This window comes from Panulirus ornatus, chromosome 17, assembly GCF_036320965.1.
Source record: "Panulirus ornatus isolate Po-2019 chromosome 17, ASM3632096v1, whole genome shotgun sequence".
Classification (NCBI taxonomy): domain Eukaryota; kingdom Metazoa; phylum Arthropoda; class Malacostraca; order Decapoda; family Palinuridae; genus Panulirus; species Panulirus ornatus.
The window spans coordinates 727,780-743,301 of record NC_092240.1 but is presented as its reverse complement, the minus strand read 5'-3'; the positions used below and the strand labels follow the sequence as shown (position 1 = coordinate 743,301).

Genomic DNA, 15,522 nt, shown 5'->3' with positions numbered 1-15,522 from the left:
TCTCTCATCCCCAACAGACTGCATACTTGCCCCTCTTTCCAAAACTCTTGCATTCACCTCCCTAACAACCCCATCCATAAACAAATTAAACAACCATGGAGACATCACACACCCCTGCCGCAAACCTACTCTCACTGAGAACCAATCACTTTCGTCTCTTCCTACACGTACACATGCCTTACATCCTCGATAAAAACTTTTCACTGCTTGTAACAACTTGCCTCCCACACCATATATTCTTAATACCTTCCACAGAGCATCTCTATCAACTCTAAGTATTTCTCACATACATTCTTCAAAGCGAACACCTGATCCACACATCCTCTACCACTTCTGAAACCACTCTCCCAAATCTAATGCTCTGTACATGCCTTCACCCTCTCAATCAATACCCTCCCATATAATTTCCCAGGAATACTCAACAAACTTATACCTCTGTAATTTGAGCACTCACTCTTATCCCCTTTGCCTTTGTACAGTGGCACTCTGGAAGCATTCCGCCAATCCTCAGGCATCTCACCATGAATCATACGTGCATTAGAGAACCTTAACAACCAGTCAACAATGCAGTCACCCTAATTTTTAAAAATTCCACTGCAATACCATCCAAACCCACTGACTTGCCGGCTTTCATCTTCCGCAAAGCTTTTACTGCCTCTTCCCTGTTTACCAAATCATTTTCCCTAACCCTCTCACTTTGCATACCACCTCGACCAAAGCACCCTATATCTGCCACTCTATCATCAAACACATTCCACAAACCTTCAAAATACTCACTCCATCTCCTTCTCACATCACCACTACTTGTTATCACCTCCCCATGAGCCCCCTTCACTGAAGTTCCCATTTGCTCCCTTGTCTTACGCACTTTATTTACTTTATTTACTTTTTTACTTTATTTGATTTTAATAATTTTAATAATGGGGATAGGGGAGAAAGAATACTTCCCACGTATTCCCTGCGTGTCGGAGAAGGCGACTAAAAGGGGAGAGAGCGGGGGGCTGGAAATCCTCCCCTCTCATTAATTTTTTTCTTTAATTTTCCAAAAGAAGGAACAGAGAAGGGGGCCAGGTGAGCATATTCCCTCAATGGCCCAGTTCTCTGTTCTTAACGCTACCTCGCCAACGCGGGAAATGGCGAATGGTTTGAAAGAAGAAAGAAAGAATATATATATATATATATATACATATATATATATATATATATATATATATATATATATATATTTTTTTTTTTATACTTAGTCGCTGTCTCCCGCGTTTGCGAGGTAGCGGAAAGAAACAGACGAAAGAAATGGCCCAACCCCCTCCCATACACATGTATATACATACGTCCACACACGCAAATGTACATACCTACACAGCTTTCCATGGTTTACCCCAGACGCTTCACATACCTTGATTCAATCCACTGACAGCACGTCAGCCCCGGTATACCACATCGCTCCAATTCACTCTATTCCTTGCCCTCCTTTCACCCTCTTGCATGTTCAGGCCCCGATCACACAAAATCTTTTTCACTCCATCTTTCCACCTCCAATTTGGTCTCCCTCTTCTCCTTGTTCCCTCCACCTCCGACACATATATCCTCTTGGTCAATCTTTCCTCACTCATCCTCTCCATGTGCCCAAACCACTTCAAAACACCCTCTTCTCTCTCAACCACGCTCTTTTTATTTCCACACATTTCTCTTACCCTTACGTTACTCACTCGATCAAACCACCTCACACCACACATTGTCCTCAAACATCTCATTTCCAGCACATCCATCCTCCTGCGCACAACTCTATCCATAGCCCACGCCTCGCAACCATGCAACATTGTTGGCACCACTATTCCTTCAAACATACCCATTTTTGCTTTCCGAGATAATGTTCTCGACTTCCACACATTCTTCAAGGCCCCCAGAATTTTCGCCCCCTCTCCCACCCTATGATCCACTTCCGCTTCCATGGTTCCATCCGCTGCCAGATCCACTCCCAGATATCTAAAACACTTCTCTTCCTCCAGTTTTTCTCCATTCAAACTCACCTCCCAATTGACTTGACCCTCAACCCTACTGTACCTAATAACCTTGCTCTTATTCACATTTACTCTTAACTTTCTTCTTCCACACACTTTACCAAACTCAGTCACCAGCTTCTGCAGTTTCACACATGAATCAGCCACCAGCGCTGTGTCATCAGCGAACAACAACTGACTCACTTCCCAAGCTCTCTCATCCCCAACAGACTTCATACTTGCCCCTCTTTCCAAAACTCTTGCATTCACCTCCCTAACAACCCCATCCATAAACAAATTAAACAACCATGGAGACATCACACACCCCTGCCGCAAACCTACATTCACTGAGAACCAATCACTTTCCTCTCTTCCTACACGTACACATGCCTTACATCCTCGATAAAAACTTTTCACTGCTTCTAACAACTTTCCTCCCACACCATATATTCTTGATACCTTCCACAGAACATCTCTATCAACTCTATCATATGCCTTCTCCAGATCCATAAATGCTACATACAAATCCATTTGCTTTTCTAAGTATTTCTCACATACATTCTTCAAAGCAAACACCTGATCCACACATCCTCTACCACTTCTGAAACCACACTGCTCTTCCCCAATCTGATGCTCTGTACATGCCTTCACCCTCTCAATCAATACCCTCCCATATAATTTACCAGGAATACTCAACAAACTTATACCTCTGTAATTTGAGCACTCACTCTTATCCCCTTTGCCTTTGTACAATGGCACTATGCACATATTCCGCCAATCCTCAGGCACCTCACCATGAGTCATACATACATACATATATATATATATATATATATATATATATATATATATATATATATATATATATATATATATATATATATTCCTATGAGCCCACGGGGAAAATGAAACACGATAAGCTCCCAAGTGTACATGTTTTCCAAATGGCGTCCTAGCTTCGTCTCTTCGATGTATCAACTGACTTTTATATCTCTCTTGCGTCTCCCCTGATGATGTGATTATTACACAGAAGTGCACTTGGGAACTTATCGTGTTTCATTTTCCCCGTGGACTCATAAGAATATCTCGATCACGCACAAAATTGTGATCCCTTCCAATGTATGCATATATATATACATATATATATATATATATATATATATATATATATATATATATATATATATATATATATATATATATATATATATATATATATATATAAATATATATATATATATATGTATATGTGTGTGTGTATGTGTGTGTGTGCGTGTGTGTGTGTGTGTGTGTGTGTGTGTGTGTGTGTGTGTGTTGCCGTTGAAATCTTGCTTCCTTGTTGAATGTTTATGTTGATGAACATTCAAATTCCAGCGGCCCTGTTCAAGACATATTTCAAGTTAAACGGATATTTCTGAAAGTTTCTATACAAGATTATATTTTCTTTTTTCTAAATCTTCATTTATAAAACAGAACTTGACAACACGTACCTGCAGGTGCACATGATGATTAATATCTTCACGTCTGATCCATGAGACTTTCCAATATAGACAATATAAATGCGGAAGATATTTGAGGTGCTGGGGTTGCCATGTAGCTCCTAAAGAGAGTTTATACGTACCTGTGTGTTGGGCTGGGGCTCAGTGTTGCTCGGGGTGTTAGGACGTCCGCACTGAGGCTCTCCTCTTCTCGAACATGTGGACTTGGAAATTCTCGTTTGCCGTTTGTTGTCACTGATGCAAGAGCCATAAATACGTTTGTATGTAGCTTGAACATTTTCCAAAACGTTTAGATCGTGCTGATCATTCCCTCGAACTGGTGAAGCAAGTAAACATAAGTGACTGTACGAAAGGAATAATTCTACAGACTGAAAGACAAAGACACAATACTCATCTGCTTCATCACGGGAATAACCTGCCTTATCTCTAGGTAAGATACTATATACCTACTCAATATTTACTAGCACTACCTTCTGCTATAATGACTCTCACGATGGCACGCGGACTCTCATCAAAGTGTTTACGTGAATCTTCAATATATATATATATATATATATATATATATATATATATATATATATATATATATATATATATATATTGGAAAGGATCACAATTTTGCGGGTGATCAAGTATATTCCTACGAGTCCACGGGGAAAATGAGACACGATAAGTTCCCAAGTGCACTTTCGTGTAATAATCACATCATCAGGGGAGACACAAGAGAGAAACATAGTTCATTGATATACAACGAAGAGACGTAGCTAGGACGCCATTTGGTAAACATGCGATTGTCCAAGACGGACAACGAGCGTATCATAAACTTATTACGAGGAAAGAAAGTGAATTGTTTACAAATTTTATCAACAACAAAGTTATCCAATTTGTATAGACCATCATTAGTAATAAGATTATAATTCTTTGTGTATTTGATAATAGAACATTCAATATTTCTCGTGGTACTGGGGTTAGAATTGATAATTGAGATAGAATTACTCCAGTCTATACAATAGTTTTTAACGTGATTAAACAAGGCATTTCATTCTTGTCCCTTATGTATATATATATATATATATATATATATATATATATATATATATATATATATATATATATATACGCGTATATGAGTGGATGGGTCATTCTTCGTCTGTTTCCAATATTCCAATAGAATATATCTTCTCAAACTCATCATCAATATACTCTAGATTGCAAATACGTTCTGCCCTAAAGAACATAGATTGAAAAGATGATTATGTAACTCAGTCATGTTGAGATGAGTAATAATGGATATATAAGCATACATTGGTAGGTTTTCTTTATATGCTAAACTTAAACTTGTTTCCTTGCCTATGGATCATGCACTCTAAGAACGGTAATATACCATAATTTTCATTTTCTACAGTAAGTTTGATTGAAGGTACTAAATTGTTAAGTAAGGGGAGAAATGTTTGTAAATTTTGATTTGTTGGCCAAACACAAAGAACATCATCTACATACCTAAACCAAATTGCATTAAAAGGTAAGATATCCTTTAGTAATTTTGTTTCAAAAGATGCCATATAAAGATTACTTAGTACAGGTGAAAGAGGGTTACCCATTGCCATACCAAAGTAATGATACACTCGTTCTCTGCCTTGGACAATTGCATGTTTACCAAATGGCGTCCTAGCTACGTCTCTTCGTTGTATATCAACTGACTCTTACATTTCTCTCTTGTGTCTGCCCTGATGATGTGATTATCACACGAAAGTGCACTTGGGAACTTATTGTGTTTCATTTTCCCCGTGGACTCATAGGAATATATATATATATATATATATATATATATATATATATATATATATATATATATGTACATAATTCATACTTGCTGCCTTTATTCATTCCCGTCGCCACCCCGCCACATATAAAATGACACCTCCCCCCGCACGTATGTATATGTGCTTGTGAGGACGTGTATGTATATACATGTGTATGTGGGTGGGTTGGGCCATTCTTTCGTCTGTTTCCTTCCGCTACCTCGCTAACGCGAGGATGAGAGGGACGAGAGTGAGTCACAGGGTGAGGGAGAGGGCTAAGGTTCTAGGAGCGTTGAAGAATGTGTGGGAGGCGAGAACGTTATCTTAGAGAGATAACCCTGTGACTCGCTTCCGCTTCCATGGTTCCATCAGCTGCCAAATCCACTCCCAGATATCTAAATGACTTCCCTTCCTTCGGTTTTTCTCCATTCAAACTTACCTCCCAATTTACTTGTCCTTCAACCCTACTGAACCTATTTCAATAACCTTGCTCTTATCCACATTTACTCTCAGCTTTCTTCTTTCACACACTCTACCAAATTCAGTCACCAACTTCAGCAGTTTTTCACCCAAATCAGCCACCAGCACTGTATCATCAGCGAACAACAACTGACCCACTTACCAAGCCCTCTCATCCACAATAGACTGCATACTAGCACCTCTCTCCAAAACTCTTGCATTCACCTCCCTAACAACCCCATCCATAAACAAATTAAACAACCATGGAGTCAAGTCAATAGGGAGGTAATACCAGGTAGTGGTGAAGTGAGAAGGAGACGGAGGGAGTATTTTCAAGGTTTATTCAATGTTTCTGATGATAGAGGGGCAGATATAGGGTGTTTTGGTCGAGGTGATGTGTGAAGTAAGAGGGTCAGGGAGATTGGTTTGGTAAACAGACAAGAGGTAGTGAAAGCTTTGCGGAAGATGAAACGCGGCAAGGAGGTGGGTTTGGATGGTATTGCAACGGAATTTATCAAAAAAGGAGGTACCTGTGTTGTTGACTGCCTGGTAAGGATATTCAATGTATGTATGGTTCATTGATGAGGTGTATGAGAATTTGCGGAATGGATGCATAGTGCCATTGTATAGAGGCAAAGGGGATAAGCATGAGTGTTCAAATTACAGAGGTATAAGTTTGTTGAGTATTCCTGGGAAATTATATGGGAGGGTAAAGACATGTACAGAGCATCAGATCGGGGAAGAGCAGTGTGGTTTCAGAAGTGGTAGAGGATGTGTGGATCAGGTGTTTGCTTTGTAGAATGTATATGAGAAATACTTAGAAAAAAATGGATTTGCATGTAGCATTTATGAATCTGAAGAAGGCATATGATAAGAGTTGATAAAGATGCTCTGTGGAAGGTATTAAGAGTATGTGGTTTGGGAGGTAAGTTGCTAGAAGCAGTGAAAAGTTTTTATAGAGGATGTAAGGCATGTGTACGAGTAGGAAGAAAGGAAAGTGATTGGTTCCCAGTGAATGTCGGTTTGCGGCAGGGAGCTTTCCATGGTTTACCCCAGACTCTTCACATGCCCTGATTCAATCCACTGACAGCACGTCAACCCCGGTATACCACATCGATCCAATTCACTTTATTCCTTGCCCTCCTTTCACCCTCCTGCATGTTCAGGCCCCGATCACACAAAATCTTTTTCACTCCATCTTTCCACCTCCAATTTGGTCTCCCACTTCTCCTCGTTCCCTCTACCTCCGACACATATATCCTCTTGGTCAATCTTTCCTCACTCATTCTCTCCATGTCCCCAAACTATTTCAAAACACCCTCTTCTGCTCTCTCAACCACGCTCTTTTTATTTCCACACATATCTCTCACCCTTACGTTACTTACTCTATCAAACCACCTCACACCACACATTGTCCTCAAACATCTCATTTCCAGCACATCCATCCTCCTGCGCACAACTCTATCCATAGCCCACGCCTCGCAACCATACAACATTGTTGGAACCACTATTCCTTCAAACATACCCATTTTTGCTTTCCGAGATAATGTTCTCGACTTCCACACATTCTTCAAGGCTCCCAGAAATTTTCGCCCCCTCCCCCACCCTATGATTCACTTCCGCTTCAAAGGTTCCATCCGCTGCCAGATCCACTCCCAGATATCTAAAACACTTTACTTCCTCCAGTTTTTCTCCATTCAAACTTACCTCCCAATTGACTTGACCCTCAACCCTACTGTACCTAATAACCTTGCTCTTATTCACATTTACTCATAACTTTCTTCTTTCACACACTTTACCAAACTCAGTCACCAGCTTCTGCAGTTTTTCACATGAATCAGCCACCAGCGCTGTATCATCAGCGAACAACAACTGACTCACTTCCCAAGCTCTCTCATCCACAACAGACTTCATACTTGCCCCTCTTTCCAAAACTCTTGCATTCACCTCCCTAACAACCCCATCCATAAACAAATTAAACAACCATGGAGACATCACACACCCCTGCCGCAAAGCTACAGTCACCGAGAACCAATCACTTTCCTCTCTTCCTACACGTACACATGCCTTACATCCTCGATAAAAACTTTTCACTGCTTGTAAGAACTTGCCTCCCACACCATATATTCTTAATACCTTCCACAGAGCATCTCTATCAACTCTATCATATACCTTCTCCAGATCCATAAATGCTACATACAAATCCATTTGGTTTTCTAAGTATTTCTCACTTACATTCTTCAAAGCAAACACCTGATCCACACATCCTCTATCACTTCTGAAACCACACTGCTCTTCCCCAATCTGATGCTCTGTACATGCCTTCACCCTCTCAATCAATACCCTCCCATATAATTTCCCAGGAATACTCAACAAACTTATACCTCTGTAATTTGAGCACTCACTCTTATCCCCTTTGCCTTTGTACAATGGCACTATGCACGCATTCCGCCAATCCTCAGGCACCTCACCATGATTCATACATACATTAAATAACCTTACCAACCAGTCAATAATACAGTCACCCCCTTTTTTGGTAAATTCCACTGCAATACCATCCAAACCTGCTGCGGCGAAAATCCTGGGAGCCTTGAAGAATGTGTGGAAGTCGAGAACATTATCTCGGAAAGCAAAAATGCGTATATTTGAAGGAATAGTGGTTCCAACAATGTTTTATGGTTGCGAGGCGTGGGGTATGGATAGAGTTGTGCGCAGGAGGGAGGATGTGCTGGAAATGAGATGTTTGAGGACAATGTGTAGTGTGAGGTGGTTTGATCGAGTAAGTAATATACGGGTAAGAGAGATGTGTGGAAATAAAAAGAGCGTGGTTGAGAGAGCAGAAGAGGGTGTTTTGAAATGGTTTGGGCACATGGAGAGAATGAGTGAGGAAAGATTGACCAAGAGGATATATGTGTCGGAGGTTGATGGAACGAGGAGAAGTGGGAGACCAAATTGGAGGTGGAAAAATGGAGTGAAAAAGATTTTGAGTGATCGGGGCCTGAACATGCAGGAGGGTGAAAGGCGGGCAAGGAATAGAGTGAATTGGATCGATGTGGTATACCGGGGTCGACGTGCTGTCAATGGATTGAATCAAGGCATGTGAAGCGTCTGGGGTAAACCATGGAAAGTTGTGTGGGGCCTGAATGTGGAAAGGGAGCTGTGGTTTCGGGCATTATTGCATGACAGCTAGAGACTGAGTGCGAACGAATGGGGCCTTTGTTTTCTTTTCCTAGCGCTACCTCGCACACATGAGGGTGGAGGGGGATGGTATTCCATGTGTGGCGAGGTGGCGATGGGAATGAATAAAAGGCAGTGTGAATTGTGTGCATGGGTATATATGTATGTGTCTGTGTGTGTATATATATGTGTACATTGAGATTTATAGTTAGGTATATTTGCGTGTGTGGACGTGTATGTATATACATGTGTATGGGGGTGGGTTGGGCCATTTCTTTCGTCTGTTTCCTTGCGCTGCCTCGCAAACGCGGGAGACAACGACAAAGCAAAATAAATAAATAAATAAATATAATAAATAAATAAATATAATGTAATTGATTTGATACTTGGGTGCGCCTGTAGACAGAAAGATAGATATATAAGCATTCATGGTAGGTTGAGAGAAGTGACCTCCGACAGTAAAACTTTCTTCGTAATCTATAAGTTGTAGTACGAATTCACATACACACACACACACACACACACACACACACACACACACACACACACATAAACACAAACACACACTCACACACATACACACACAAACGCACACACACATATACACACAGGCCCGCTTGGGTTCGAATCATGGGCGGGGTAATCGGTCCAGAGCGAGCAAGTTGTGTATCCTCCCCCTCGGGTATGGTTGGTAAAGGGATTTCTGATTCAGGGTGTTTTGTGGTTGTGTGTGTGTGTGTGTGTGTGTGTGTGTGTGTGTGTGTGTGTGTATGTGTGTGTGTGTGTGTGTGTGTGTGTGTGTGTGTGTGTGTATGTGTGTGTGTGTGTGTGTGTGTGTGTGTGTGCAGATATACCTTAGAGTAAAGAAATTGCACTTCCGTAATGTATAAAAACTAATCATACAAACAAACACACACACACTCAGGATGAGAAAGAAGCGTGTGTATATCACCTGTAGGTATCTACGACGTTAAGCTGGTTGGGGTCTATGTAGTGCCCAGCGCACACAACGCTAGCTTAATGATAACGTTATACTCTGCTGCCCGCACGTGTTAGAGTTGTCAATTTTGGGCTCAACATTTATGCAATGTTGGTGGCAACAGAGGGGTAGAAAGTATGAAGGTCAGGGGAAGGATGTGGGGTCATATCTGGTCGGGTCATGATCTGCGCTGACTTAAGGATCGTGTTCCTCTGCTGACCCGAGGATCTTGCTCTTCTGTTGATCTGAGGATCATGTTCCTGAGGAAAAGAAGTTTTTCAGATATCTGGGAGTGGACTTAGCAGCAAATGGAACTATGGAAGCTGAAGTGAGTCACTGGGTGGGGGAGGGGGCGAGAGTTCTGGGAGCGATGAAGAATGTGTGGAAAGAGAAACGTTTTCTCGGAGAGCAAAGATAGTTATTTTTGAAGGAATAGAATTTCAAACATTATATGGTTGCGAGGCATGGGCTGTAGATAGTGTTGAACGGAGGAGGGTGGATGTATTGGAAATGAAATGTTTGAGGACAATATGTAATGTAAGGTGGTTTGATCGAGTAAGCAATGAACGGGTAAGATAGATGTGTGGAAATGAAAATAGTGTGGTTAAGAGAGCAGAAAAGGGTGTGTTGAAATGGTTTGGACATGTGGAGAGAATGAGTGAGGAAAAATTGTCAAAGATGATATATGTGTCAGAGGTGGAGGAAGAAAATTGGATGTGGAAGGATGGAGTGAAAAAGATTTTGATCGATCGGGGCCTGAACATACAGGAGGGTGAGAATCCTGTAAGAAATAGAATAAATTAGAACGAGTGGTATACCGGGGTCGACGTGCTGTCAATGGACTGAACTAGGCATGTGAAACGTGTGAGGTAAACCATGCAAAGGTCAGTGGGGCCTGGATGTGCATAATGAGCTGTGGTTTCGATGCATTACACATGACAGCTAGAGACAAAGTGTGAACGAATGTGGCCTGAAGCGGGGGATAGCGATGTTGTTTCCTGTGGGGCGGATGGCATCGGAAATGGATGAAGGCAAGTATGAATATGTACATATGTATGTATGTATATGTCTGTGTATGTGTATGTATATGTTGATATGTATATGTATGAATATGTAAGTGTAAGAGCATTTATGTAAATATATAGGTTCAGTAGGGATGCGGGACAAGTTAATTGGGAGGAAGTTTGAATGGAGAAAAACTGGAGGATGTGACGTGTTTTAGATATCTAGGAGTGGACTTAACAGCGGATGGAACATGGAAGCAGAAGTGAGTCACAGGGTAGGGGAAGGGACGAAGATTCTGGGAGCGTTGAAGAATGTGTGGAAGACGAGAACATTGTCTCGGAGAGCTAAAATGGGTGTGTTCGAAGGAAGAGTGATTCCAACAATGTTATATGGTTGCGAGGCGTGGGATATAGATAGGGTTGTGCGGAAGAAGGTGGATGTGCTGAAAATGAGATGTTTGAGGACAATATGTGGTGTGAGGTGGTTTGATCGAGTAAATGATGTAAAGGTAAGAGAGACGTGTGGTAGTAAAAAGAGTGTGGTTGAGAGAGCAGAAGAGGGTGTGTTGAAATGGTTTGGACACATGGAGAGAATGAGTGAGGAAAGATTGACAAAGAAGATATATGTGTCATAGGTGGAGGGAACAGGGAGAAGCGGGAGACCAAATTAGAGGTGGAAGAATGGAGCGGAAAAGATTTTGAGCGGTTCGGGCCTGAACATACAAGAGGGTGAAAGGCGTGCAAGGAACAGAGTGAATTGGAACGATGTGGTATACCGGGGTCGACGTGCTGTCAGTGGATCGAACCAGGGCATATGAAGCGTCTTGGGTAAACCATGGAAAGGTCTGTGGGGATTGGATGTGGAAAGGTAGCTGTGGTTTCGGTGCATTACACATGACAGCTAGAGACTGAGTGTGAACGAATGTGGACTTTTTTGTATATTCCTAGCGCTACCTCGCTGGGAGTGTTGGGGTGTGGGGGATATGATGCTATTTCATGTGTGGCGGGGCGGCGACGTGAGTGGATGAAGGAAGCGAGTATATATATATATATGTACATGTGTATATATGTATATATCTGTGTATATATATGTATGTATACGTATATGTATATATATATATATATATATATATATATATATATATATATATATATATGCATATGTGCGTGTGTGAGCGTTTATGTATATACATGTGTATGTGGGTGGGTTCGGCTATTCCTCGTCTGTTTCCTTGCGCTACCTCGCTAACACGGGAGACGGCGATTAAGTGTAGTAGATATAAAAGAATATATATATATATATATATATATATATATATATATATATATATATATATATATATATATATATATATATATATATATATATATAATCTCCCTGGGGATAGGGGAGAAAGAATACTTCCCACGCATAACTCACGTGCCGTAGAAGGCGACTAAAGGGGACGGGAGCGGGGGGCTGGAAACCCTCCCCTCCTTGTATTTTAACTTTCTAAAAGGGGAAACAGAAGAAGTCACGCGAGGAGTGCTCATCCTCCTCGAAGGCTCAGATTGGGGTGTCTGAATGTGTGTGGATGTAACCAAGATGAGAAAAAAGGAGAAATAGGTAGTATGTTTGAGGAAAGGAACCTGGATGTTCTGGCTCTGAGTGAGACGAAGCTCAAGGGTAAAGGGGAAGAGTGGTTTGGGAATGTCTTGGGAGTAAAGTCAGGAGTTAGTGAGAGGACAAGAGCAAAGGAAGGAGTATGTGATAGAGTGTAAGAAAGTAAACTCTAGATTGATATGGGTAAAACTGAAAGCGGATGGAGAGAGATGGGTGATTATTGGTGCATATGCACCTGGGCATAAGAAGAAAGATCATGAGAGGCAAGTGTTTTGGGAGCAGCTGAGTGAGTGTGTTAGTAGTTTTGATGCACGAGACCGGGTTATAGTGATGGGTGATTTGAATGCAAAGGAGAGTAATGTGGCAGTTAAGGGAATAATTGGTGTACATGGGGTGTTCAGTGTTGTAAATGGAAATGGTGAAGAGCTTGTAGATTTATGTGCTGAAAAGGGACTGTTGATTGGGAATACCTGGTTTAAAAAGAGAGATATACATAAGTATACGTATGTAAGTAGGAGAGATGGCCAGAGAGCGTTATTGGATTACGTGTTAATTGACAGGCGCGCGTAAGAGAGACTTTTGGATGTTAATGTGCTGAGAGGTGCAACTAGAGGGATGTCTGATCATTTTCTTGTGGAGGCTAAGGTGAAGATTTGTAGAGGTTTTCAGAAAAGAAGAGAGAATGTTGAGATGAAAAGAGTAGTGAGAGTAAGTGAACTTGGGAAGGAGACTTGTGTGAGGAAGGACCAGGAGAGACTTAGTACAGAATGGAAAAAAGTGAAAACAAAGGAGGTAAGGGGAGTGGGGGAGGAATGGGATGTATTTAGGGAAGCAGTGATGGTTTGCGCAAAAGATGCTTGTGGCATGAGAAGCGTGGGAGATGGGCAGATTAGAAAGGGTAGTGAGTGGTGGGATGAAGAAGTAAGATTATTAGTGAAAGAGAAGACAGAGGCATTTGGACGATTTTTGACCGGAAGTAATGCAATTGAGTGGGAGATGTATAAAAGAAAGAGGCAGGAGGTCAAGAGAAAGGTGCAAGAGGTGGAAAAGAGGGCAAATGAGAGTTGGGTGAGAGAGTATCATCAAATTTCAGGGAGGATAAAAAGATGATTTGGAAGGAGTTAAATAAAGTGCGTAAGACAAGGGAACATATGGGAACTTCAGTGAAGGGGGCAAGTGGGGAGGTGATAACAAGTAGTGGTGATGTGAGAAGGAGGTGGGGTGAGTATTTTGAAGGTTTGTTGAATGTGTTTGATGATAGAGTGGCAGATATAGGGTGTTTTGGTCGAGGTGGTGTGCAAAGTGAGAGGGTTAGGGAAAATGATTTGGTAAACAGAGAAGAGGTAGTAAAAGCTGTGCGGAAGATGAAAGCCGGCAAGGCAGCAGGTTTGGAAGGTATTGCAGTAGAAATTATTAAAGAAGGGGGTGACTGTATTGTTGACTGGTTGGTAAGGTTATTTAATGTATGTATGACTCATGGTGAGGTGCCTGAGGATTGGCGGAATGCTTGTATAGTGCCATTGTACAAAGGCAAAGGGGATAAAAGTGAGTGCTCAAATTACAGAGGTATAAGTTTGTTGAGTATTCCTGGTGAATTATATGGGATGGTATTGATTGAGAGGGTGAAGGCATGTACAGAGCATCAGATTGGGGAAGAGAAGTGTGGTTTCAGAAGTGGTAGAGGATGTGTGGATCAGGTGTTTGCTTTTTAGAATGTATGTGAGAAATACTTAGAAAAGCAAATGGATTTGTATGTAGCATTTATGGATCTAGAGAATGCATATGATAGAGCTGATAGAGATGCTCTGTTGAAGGTATTAAGAATATATGGTGTGGGAGGCACGTTATTAGAAGCAGTGAAAAGTTTCTATCGAGGATGTAAGGCATATGTAAGTGTAGGAAGAGAGGAAAGTGATTGGTTCTCAGTGAATGTAGGGTTGATGTCTCCATGGTTGTTGAATTTGTTTATGGATGGGGCTGTTAGGAAGGTGAATGCAAGAGCTGTGGAGAGAGGGGCAATTATACAGTCTGTTGTGGATGAGAGAGCTTGACAAATGAGTCAGCTGTAGTTCGCTGATGATACAGCGCTGTTGGCTGATTCGTGTGAGAAACTGCAGAAGCTGGTGACTGAGTTTGGTAAAATGTGTTAAAGAAGAAAGCTGAGAGTAAATGTGAATAAGAGCAAGGTTGTTAGGTATAGTAGGGTTGAGGGTCAAGTCAACTGGGAGGTAAGTTTGAATAGAAAAAAACTGGAGGAAACGAAGTGTTTTAGAGATCTGGGCGTGGATTTGGCAGCAGATGGAACCATGGAAGCGGAAGTGAATCATAGGATGGGGAGGGTGCGAAAGCTCTGGGGGCGTTGAAGAATGTGTGGAAGTCGAGAACATTATCTCGGAAAGCAAAAATGGGTATGTTTGAAGGAATAGTGGTTCCAACAATGTTGTATGGTTGCGAGGCGTGGGCTATGGATAGAGTTGTGCGCAGGAGGATGGATGTGCTGTAAATGAGATGTTTGAGGACAATATGTGGTGTGAGGTGGTTTGATCGAGTAATTAATAATAGGGTAAGAGAGTTGTGTGGTAATAAAAAGAGTGTGGTTGAGAGAGCAGAAGAGGGTGTTTTGAAATGGTTTGGTCACATGGAGAGAATGAGTGAGGAAAGATTGACCAAGAGGATATATGTGTCAGATTGACCCAGGGAATGTGAAGCGTCTGGTGTAAGCCATGGAAAGTTCAGTGGGGCCTGGATGTGGAAAGAGAGCTGTTGTTTCAATGCATTATTATATGACAGCTAGAGACTGAATGTGAACGAAAGTGGCTTTTGTTGTCTTTTCCTTGCGCTACCTCGGGCACATTTATTTATTTTGCTTTGTCGCTGTCTCCCGCGTTTGCGAGGTATCGCAAGGAAACAGACGAAAAAAACGGCCCAACCCACCCCCATACACATGTATATATATACACGTCCAAACATGCAAATATACATACCCATACATCTCAATT

At 41.6% G+C, this 15,522-nt stretch overlaps 1 protein-coding gene across 2 annotated transcripts in view; it reads left to right on the top strand.

Moving 5' to 3' along the window:
• Positions 1–3,656: 3,656 nt before the first annotated feature.
• LOC139754493 (CCN family member 2-like) overlaps positions 3,657–15,522 on the top strand; it is a 292,459-nt gene continuing 280,593 nt past the window's right edge. For both annotated transcript variants that reach the window (XM_071671759.1, XM_071671760.1), the window contains exon 1: positions 3,657–3,929. The gene's annotated coding sequence lies outside the window, so the exon portion shown is untranslated. The remainder of the gene's footprint in view (positions 3,930–15,522) is intronic.